Here is a 9,924-nt window from a genome sequence, read left to right as displayed (position 1 = left end):
TCCTTAACGCTTCATTTGTCCAAGAACTCGATTAAGAATAAATTCAATGTTTTGTGTTGATTTAAGGGAGGCCATGAAAAGAAGCGAGCGCCGTCCAAATTCATCTTCTTGAATCACAAATACACATCGACCATTTGAACTCATTTAATAAGCTACTCAGGCCTTTTCTTATTTGCACCAATATCAAGTCACATCTTGGTTTGTCACTTTCTTCAGTTTTGCACTTTAATCTCCAAGGAAAAATAAAACCTTTGCACCAACTGCTGTTTGTACGACTTATATATTGTCTTCCCGGTGAATCAGAGTATTATTATTAAAACATGGAATAAACTCTAAAAGGAGTGCATTTTGTATCATGTAATGCCTCGTTTCACCCGAGGAGGGCAGTGTATTGCATTATGAATACAGTCAGCAGAGGTCAGTGAGTGTTAAATATTTTAATGACAAAAAAAGAACACATCATTGTTAAGCAAGCTGCTCTTGAGCTGAGGCTTGATCGTTTGTTAATGGGTTGCCATGGCGACGCCTCTTTCGACTGAACGGAACACCTGGAGAAATGCTGAGCTTAGTTGCCTGATACAATGGAAAATGAACAGTTCCCGCTCTGCACCATTACCATAATAATAAAATAGTTTTGCTTCACTTAATTTGTTTTCTTTATTCTAATAATATTACAAGTTCCTCGCGCTAGAAGGAATTCTCATAACGTGACTTCTTTCCTGAAAATTTGTATTTCTTATGATAGGCCTCCTCATGGTAGTCAATTGCTGTTAAGATTATGAGGGGGCTCTTGGAAAATAAATAAATTCTCCTCCACATCCCAAAAATTTTGAGAAGTATCTGAGTGTTGACGTTCCATATAAGTGCCATGACGTTGAAGGTACTGTGTGTGATTTCTGCTCACGTGTGCTCACAGGCCCACATGGCAAGTCAATTATCAACTCACCTCGGAATCTTTTTTTTTTTTTTTTTTTACCTCTTTTGGAAAAATCCAATTACCACCAGTCTTGGTTCAGTTTTTCCAACAACGCAACATACAAACAAATGAACAGTATTCAAATGGAATGTAAATATTTCCCCAAAAATGTACATTCTTGGAACTTGTCAAATGTAAACCTCGTAAAAAATCCCAAGCTAAGATCAACAATATTTTTTTTTTTATCCAACTGCAAGTACTCATTCTTAGTGTCTAGCCCCGCCCCCTTTTTTTGACAGTGCCAAAAAGTGGTACAGAGCAGATGTTAAACTTGCTACTCTGATTTAAACTGATTCGAGTACCGAATGGAACGGAACCGTAAAACAGTTCCGAATGCCTCACGACAATTTTTTAAATCTGGAAAAGGTGCAAAGTGTTAGCAAGAACTCCAGAAACGAACACCTACTGTGTACCCTGACATATCCCATGAGGTAAAACAGATCCATGAGCTGAACATCTTAGAAAAGGTTAGCTTTTTTTAAAATTTTTTTTTTTTAGCTGTTGTCTCCTGAGATGGTCAAGTTGACGAGCGTGTCCCTCGAGCATCCGAGAGTTGGCTAATGGTCCTTGTTTTCCGGGACCTCGTCCAGCATCTCTTGGATGAGGGGCGGCATGGAGCCCGGGATTTCCATCTTCAGGGTGACCACACGCTCAGCTCCTGGAAAAAAAAAACAAAACATACGGGACTCTTTCAAGTTGTGCTTCTCAGAGTGAGATGGAGCTTACTACTTGGTAATACGAATTACTGGCATACCTGGCAAAAAAAAATGAATAAATGGTAAAAATTCGAAACAAATGGAAATGACAAATTCCTTTCTCTAAACTTTGTAACATTACTTGACTGACTTCTGACTTCTTTTCCCAGAAAAAGGCAACTTTTTTTATGGCATTTAGTTGTGCAGGGGTTTATTTCCTATAAGTGGCACTTGCACCCCAAAAATTGGAGAAGCCGTTTTTTTTTGTTTTTTTTTGGGCACCCTTGGCGCTGATGCTGCGTAGGTCTGTGATCTTCATCAGCGCCCTTGGAAACAGGAGTTGCGCGCTGGGCCGACGTTTGCGCGAGTAGATCTTCAGCGCCTCCAGCAGAGGCTCCTGTAGCACCTCCACCTTAGACGGCTCCTTCAGGTCCTGCCGATCTGCAAAAAAAAAAAAAAAAAAACTTTAATTAATTGCTGCTCCATGTGTGTTTGAATGTGGAGAAATTATTTCACATCCATGCTAATTTCCATTAGCCCATCTATGGCGTTTCACATTACCTGTTAGCATTAAGCTAGCTGACTTTTGTCAGACAGATGACTTGAACATGGAAGAATTTAAATATCCTTTAAATATGCAGCAAAAACTGGTGATTACTTTTATAGCTTTGTGTTTGAGTTTTTTTACTCTCAATACATCAATTTGCGAGTAAACGGACACAAAAATATTATTAAAATATTTTTATGGTCAGATGATGGTTCCAAGTGTATTGACAAGAGGATGCGATACCCCCGGAGACGAGGCAGATGGCGCTGAGAAGTCCGCTCTCGGTGTCGTCCATCTGCAGAGGCAGCATCTGCCCGGCGAAGGTGAAAACCGGATCCGTGAGCGGCCCAAAGCCGGCGTTGTGGATCTGAGTTCGCGTCAGCGTCAGGCCGTCCGAGAAGGTCATGGTATCCTTGTCCGGTGTGTAGCGAGCACAAATCCTCAAAATCTCAACAGGCAGGAGACAATCAAGCCAAACGTGACGCAAAAAACTGAAGGGGATTCCACAGAAGTTAGTTAGCTTGTCCTTTTGATTTTTAGATTATTTTGTTGTTACAGTAGAATACGCTCTAGCATCTTCGCAATTTTACGGTTGGCGCCAAAGCACTTCTTTTGTATTTAGACATGGGCTTTGCTACATTCTTGTTGCATCTTGGAGCAATTTGCCTTTCGCTTTGCTATGGTCACAGTTTATTTTATTTATTTTTTTTTTTTTAATTCTGGTTTACACACCCAACTTCATCAAGATTCTTAGACGGTTCATCATTTGGAGGGGGGGGGAGAAAAATAAATAAATAAATAAAAAAAATCTCCCAAATTTAGATTTTCACTTCAATGTACAAAAAATATTTTCGTTGGAGCAATTTGTCGAGTGTTTGACTTTTGTCCTAAGTGTTAAAACAATCCAGTTGGCTTAAAAGTTTCACACAAAATTTTATGAAGATTCGTGAACAACTATTTGACACGTTTGCATGAGAGAGATGAACCAGATTCAAATTGACACACCAAAATGTCATCATTATCAAATGACAACATTTTGACTCGTTCAAATAGTTTTTAAAAATTAACCAAATTTTCAATTTCATCCAGTGTACAAAAACGATCTCTGGATTGACATTCAATTTATTCAAGATACATAAAATTTTATTTTTACCAAAAAAAAAAAAAAAATCTTATTTTGCGTCCTACACCAAATTTCCCCCAAACCTTAATCCCATTTGGTAAAAAGTGGGAAGCGGCTTCTCACCAGCATGTCCAGGCAGGCAGCCCTGAGCAGGGTGATCTGGTCTGCCATGTTGAGGCCGGTGAATCCGGGCACTCTCTTGGCAAACTCCACCACCTTGACGATGCACCTGCTGGCCAGCTCGCTGAACTTGTCCCACAGACCCAAGTCCAACCGGACCCTCTGCTCAGAGCTGGACTTCTACACGGGGAGCCAAAATCCCAGTCATTGACACGCCCCCTAAAAACTTTATAATTCCTTAAAGATGCCACAGGGTGGCGGCAAAGCACTACTTTTGTCAAACTGAAGCTTCTCTATTTACTTCAACATAGTTCCAAGGTACATAGATGCCACAAGATGGCGCCAAAGCACTACTTTTATTCCGCCGACACTCACTGTGGTGTATTGTCCGAGTTGACGCAGAGGGAGGAACGTGTCCCTGTGCGCCCTGCAGATCTTCTCCACGATGGCGTCCAGCTCGGCCGTCATCTCGTACGTGTCGCCGATGGCCACCTTCGGAACTTCGTCTTCCTTCTTGCCCTTCTTCTGACTCGTTCTGTCGTTCCTCACCGCTGAAGCCAGCAAGCAACATGACAATATGTCAAATATTAATTGTTTATTTGAACGCTAAATTGTAATGAAGCGTTTTTATTGGAATTTGGGCGCAAATCTTTAATGTAAAGTTTTTATGCTAAATTTAAACATCAAACTTTTACAGATTTTTTTCAAATGAAAATTTAATTATGTTGATGTATAATATTAGTTTAATTGCTTTTAATTTCCATAATTTTAATGCATTTTTTGGAGAATTTTAATGGTTGTTTGTATGAGTCATTTTAATTTAATTTGACATTTATTGTTCAATAAATAATAAAATGTCAAGATAAAATTGAATATTAATTTTAATGCATTGTTTTCATTTTTTTGCTAAATGTGAAAGTAAAATGTTAACCGAAATTTGAATTAAATATTTAGATGCAAAAAGTGTAATATTGCCTTTATGAAAAATTGCTCAATTTTTACGTTAAAATTTCATGTCAATTTTAATTCTTTCTTACTTATACTTTTGAGTCAGCATTTGATATTAAAACGATAAAGTGGGCTATTAAAATAAATAGGGATCAATTTGCTGGTATAATAAACATCTCGTAAATCACAAATATATTTGACATTGAATTTTTAACATTTGTAACCCCGACAAATATGTAACCAAAACACATGAACATGTTTCACTCAAATACGTCTTTCATAACTCAAACGGTACTAAACCGAAGACACTTTTGTTTTTAAAGCCCAACCCGTTTGTAACGCAAGCCCAATGGCCCACGTTGTCCTACTGACTGGGGCACATGTGTATGGATGCGATTACGCAACAGGCCACGCTGCCCTACTTCTTCTTGTTCTTCGCTTGCCGTGTGTTCAGAGTCCAATGTGAGGAGCTCATGTTACGTCCTTATTCCATCTTCCTGAATGTGTGTGTGTGTGTTTGCGCACCATGTGACGCCGCTCTTATGTAATATACCACAGCCTGCCCGCCTCAGCGACATGTGGCCACGGCTTAGCCAATGACAGAGGCCTGCTGCTACATAATTCACACACACACACACACACACGTGCGCACGATATGTGGGTCACTAACACGTATTTGCAGGTGCATACATTTTTCGGGACAGGTGCTCAACTAGAAAAAAAAATAAAAAAATTAAAAAAATAAAATTAAAAAAATAAATAAAGTAAATAGAGATAAATAAATAAATAAATGAAAATAAATAGATTGAGATTATTGTGCATGTCAGGCAGGTGGGCACTCGTTTAGCATGCAAACAGTTACAAATTAAAACAAGAATGTATCACGGCAGCTACGAGGGCGGAACGATTTATCGTTTTGGGACCAAAATCTCAAAGTTTTTTTTTTTTGTTTTTTTTTTAAGTCTCTCGCTCACAAAGCAGGTCACACGTTTTAAACGAGGAAGTGAACGAGGAGGCGCTAAGCGTGCTAATCGCTAATGTGAAATACAGATTTGACCCAAAATAAGTGCTTAGGTGTACAGTGGACTTCTTAAAAAAAAAAAGGCTGACTCGAAACGCGTTAGGGCGGAGCTAAAAAGCTATGAACACAAATGTTGGATTTCAATCAATATGTATTAAGACATAAAATAAAACGACGGCTACGTTAGCAATTTAGCAGACGCGCTCAGACCGGAACACAAAAACGGCTGACGTCATCATGACAAAGAGATATTAAACGTATATTAAATATTTATCATCTCATCAAAAATATTTTCACCACGGAGTACTGAGTTTTGAGATCGACACAATAATAGATCTCTAAATTATATTTCTTAATAAATTTATGATTTCATTGACATAATCTGACCTCTACGTACAAAGAAAATGTACAATAGTACAAAATGTAAAACATTTTGCTGTTTAAAACTTACATTATGAAGAACATCGCAAATCGAATAGAAATCGCAATATCGGTCAGAAAAACGCTGATAGAATTTTTGTGACACTTCCGACATGACAATATAACGTCCGTAACAGTACGAGGCTAAGCCTTACGCTAGCATAGACGCCTAAACGAGTGTTGTCTAACATACGCCCGTCTCCCCCTCGCCCTACTTCCATTTTTTCGAGCGTGTTTAGGCAACACGGCTCCAGCAGCCACATAATGTTTCCAGTGGCGCAACAATCTTTTGTGAAAGGAAGCGCTCAACTTGACGGGAGATCAGCAAAGGACACAGCTCTCTCAAAGACTCAAATGATGACAGAAGGGCTGGTTTTAAATCTAAATGTGGATGACGTAACGATATAAGGGCACTTTTGTCACTCAGGGCTAAGGGGCTGGTGCCCAAGCACCCCTACGGGTCTCTCTATGCGCGTGCCTGCGCATTTGTGTCGAGGGAAGCTCCCAGTGAGAAGCCAATGAGTTCATGTTGTCAAGGTCTGATGCTTACTCTAAGACAGGCGTGGGCAAACTGCGGCCCGGGGGCCACATGCGGCCCGTTGAACGTTTTAATCCGGCCCGCCGAACTTGAAAAAAATTAAAAGAATAAACCCTGTTAATGTTTGATTTTCTAAATGCTGTGGTTTTTCAAAGACATATATATTGTTGTAATGCTTTCATTTAAAATTACATTTTTTTTTTTTAATTTTAGAACCCATTGTGGCCCGCCAATCAAAAAGTTTGCCCACCCCTGCTCTAAGACATGAATGAAATGCACTGGAGTGATTAAATGTTTAATATTGAAGCCTTTCAAGTAAATGTTAGAGTTTCAAATTCAGATATGATTAGGAAAGAGTTGAAAACAATGATTATTGTTTCAAGTTTAAAGCCTGGGGAAGGATTTCTCAAATTCCAAGACTGGGTTAGGAGCTCAGATTAGACTGCCAAAATAGGGTTAGGGTTTTATATTAGGGTGTGAAGGCAGGATTAGGTCTTCAAACCAGAGCGAGGTCTTCAAATTAGACTTTTAAAATCAGATTATGGTTTCAAAATAGGGTTTTAATTAAGCGTCTTCCATGTGTGTCGTTGTGGTGCTAATGCTAACGCTAGTCATAAAAGTGTGCCCGTTTGCACTTACATTGTTGGGACATGCCGACAGCCAAGCACTTGTGTAGCCTGCAGTACTGACACGTGTTCCTGGTCACCTTGGTGATGACACACTTCCTGTCTCGCTGACACGTGTAGGACATTTTCTTCTGGACGCTGCGGCGAAAGAAACCCTGACCAAGGGAGGGGAACGTTACATTAGAAAGCAGCTAGCCCGCCGCTAAACTCAATGTAGCAACTCCAGGTTTGCTTTGACCTCGACTTGAATTCAAATTAATATAAAATGCAATATTCCGCTGCTGACGGTCCGCAGAAAGGTTTATAATTATCCAGGATGTCAAAAGATGGAAGCCGGGTACTACTTTTGTCTAAATGAACCACCTCAACTCAATTCAACATCGTTCCTTGGCACCATGATGTCACAAAATGGCGGCAAGGCACTACTTGAGTCTAATTGCGGCCCCTCAACTCACTTCAACATACTCCCTTGATGCCGTGAAGCCACAAAATGGCGGCAAGACACTGCTTTTGTTCAAATGAAGCTCCTCAAGTCACTTCAAAATACACCAAATGCCACAAAAGGTTGCCAAAGGAAGTTAGAGTCCCCCGAAATTTCTGCAAATATAATAATTTGTGAATATGCATGGGAAGACTGTACTGTAGTATTGGTGTGTTGGATGTCTCTTTAAGGGGCGTGGCCTAATAGGTGACATCAGACTTGTTCTTTATTCTGGCTGGCCGAGAGTTGTGGCCTACAGCAGCTCTTTGTGAGTGTCCTTATTTTGTCTGCTTCGCCAATCGAACATAAAAGGTCACAACGTTTGACTCCATCTGACGCAGCCAAACGGTCACATGAACGCACGCACACACGCAAAGCCTCTGCGACACCGCAGAGTAACAACCTTTTCAAAGTGGCTCATTTATGTAAAGTAATCCATGTGTCGAAGGCATGATGGCGGACGCAGCTCTACTAAGACCGGGAGGAAATGCTTCCAAAAGTTACAACAGGACAAAGTGTTTGTTTTTGACTCATATGATTTAAAATTGGTAGGAAAAGTGAAAGGGAGAACAATTTTCAGCTCGAATCCGGAAAGTCAAGGTCTCGTTGTGTAGCGTTGCTTCACCTTGCAGCCCTCGCAGGCGCTGACTCCGTAGTGGTATCCCGATGACTTGTCCTGACAGATGAAGCAGGGTTTGTAGGTGCGAGGTGGCGCAGGCGAGGCGGCGCAGTTGCTCAGCGCATGCTCGCAACTGGACAAACTACCGGGGCTGACCACGGCTGCAAAATGGAGTTTTAAGTAACGGTTAGCGTTTGAAATTCAGGTTTCAAGTCCGAGTTAGGGTTTTAAGTTTGGGCTTTGAGGTTGGGTTAAGGTTTCAAGTCCAGGTTTTTAGATTTGTGGTTTAAGTAGGGGCTCGACCAATTATTAGACTGATATTAGCTCTTTTCAAATTGGCCGATTTCATTAGTTTTTTTTAATGCCTTGCAACAGAAAACAAAATAAAATAAATACAAATCAAATGATTTTTATTTCTGTTGTATTAAGTATTAAAGAACAACGTTTTATAAAATGTTCTGACTGTTATTCACATTTTTATTGTCGTAACTAATTTTATTCATGATACTTTTTTTATTAACGCTTCGATTAAGTGGTTATTGGATTTATATTTTGCCAAATATCGAAATTGCTTTGACCACAAATTTTAGACCCGGATTAAGATGCTTTGAAACCCGAGTCAGGGTTTGCGGCCAAGGGTATGGTTTTAAACCACGGTTTGGGTTTCGAATTAGAATTAATGGTCCATTTAAGGTTTTCAAATCAGACTTGGGGTTTCATTTTTTTTAGGGTTTCAAATTAGAGCAACATTTAATAGTTGGATTTCAATTTGGGGAACTAAAAGGAGTTAGGGTTTGAAAGTTTGGGTTTTTAGCCTCCCTTGGGGTTTCAAATTAGGGATTTAATTCAGGTAATCTATCTTGGGTTAGAATTTCAAATGAATAGACTTTTAAAACAGACTTGATTCTCGATTCAAGTGAGGATAAACGGCTCAGATAATGGATGGATGATTCATTTTGTGCATTTCAAGTGACAGCCAGGCAGACATTTGCATATTTCACGACATTCATCATGACGTGATGCCATATTTTCTTACTTCTTGAGCAGAAAAGAAGACAAGTACGGTTCGGGTTCGTTCCAGAACGCAGCCGGTGTACTTACACTGCCAGTGTCCGGAGAAGAGCTCCGGGAGGTCGGCCGCGCTGCGTCGCTGCCCCCGGCGGTGCTCCGAGTGGCGCTCCAGGCGGCGCCGGCGTGAGCTGTCCGGGCTTCCGGTCGTCAACGAGCACGGGCTCGCCGGCTCCGAGCTGGGCGAACCGAACACCTGCAAGTCCATGTAGTCGAACATCTTTTCTGTCTTAGAATAAATATGTTTAATGCGCTTATTATTGTTGGCGATGGCGTTGTTTTTCCTTGACGGTGTCAGTGCGCCATGGAGACCAAGTAGCAGAGTTTGTTTTGGACCGAAGAAAAAAGTTGGACGCGTCCACTAGAGGAATACAAGAAGAAGAAAAGGGAAAGGGAAAAAGGAGTCCATGCGCACACGGCCTGAACTCTGCGTGAACCGCCTCCGTGCGCTGACCTTCAAATGACCCGCGGTGACGTCACAGCACGTTCGACCAAGTGCTTTTGAATCTTGTTTCTTTATTTCTTTATTTCTTTATTTTTTTTAATCACATTAAACAACTACTACAAAGCAGGACGAAGTCGACACTAAAACAAAAAATGCACAACTTAATAGGCTTACCAGGAAAATTTGTAGTATTTTGACTAAAATAATTTAGATGTAAAGAAAAAAAAAATAAAGTATGAGCTTTAACACAAATGTATGCCTTTAGCTCTTTCCTTGCACTACGACTTGTTACTTGGA

The 9,924-nt window shown here is 40.4% G+C and overlaps 1 pseudogene across 1 annotated transcript; it reads right to left on the bottom strand.

The window, feature by feature from the left end:
* Nucleotides 1–422: 422 nt before the first annotated feature.
* On the bottom strand, nt 423–9,657 carry LOC148328869 (retinoic acid receptor beta-like; annotated as a pseudogene). Its single transcript, XR_015845576.1, has 8 exons — nt 9,216–9,657; nt 8,121–8,275; nt 7,028–7,169; nt 3,837–4,012; nt 3,465–3,641; nt 2,462–2,666; nt 1,954–2,112; nt 423–1,634 (listed from the first exon to the last, which is right to left on the bottom strand). The product of XR_015845576.1 is annotated as a retinoic acid receptor beta-like (transcript).
* Nucleotides 9,658–9,924: the final 267 nt, after the last annotated feature.

The sequence above is a fragment of the Idiotropiscis lumnitzeri genome, chromosome 10, assembly GCF_059441095.1.
Source record: "Idiotropiscis lumnitzeri isolate Australia: NSW breed Sydney's pygmy pipehorse chromosome 10, RoL_Ilum_1.0, whole genome shotgun sequence".
Lineage (NCBI taxonomy): Eukaryota > Metazoa > Chordata > Actinopteri > Syngnathiformes > Syngnathidae > Idiotropiscis > Idiotropiscis lumnitzeri.
This window is presented reverse-complemented; position numbering and strand designations above follow the sequence as displayed.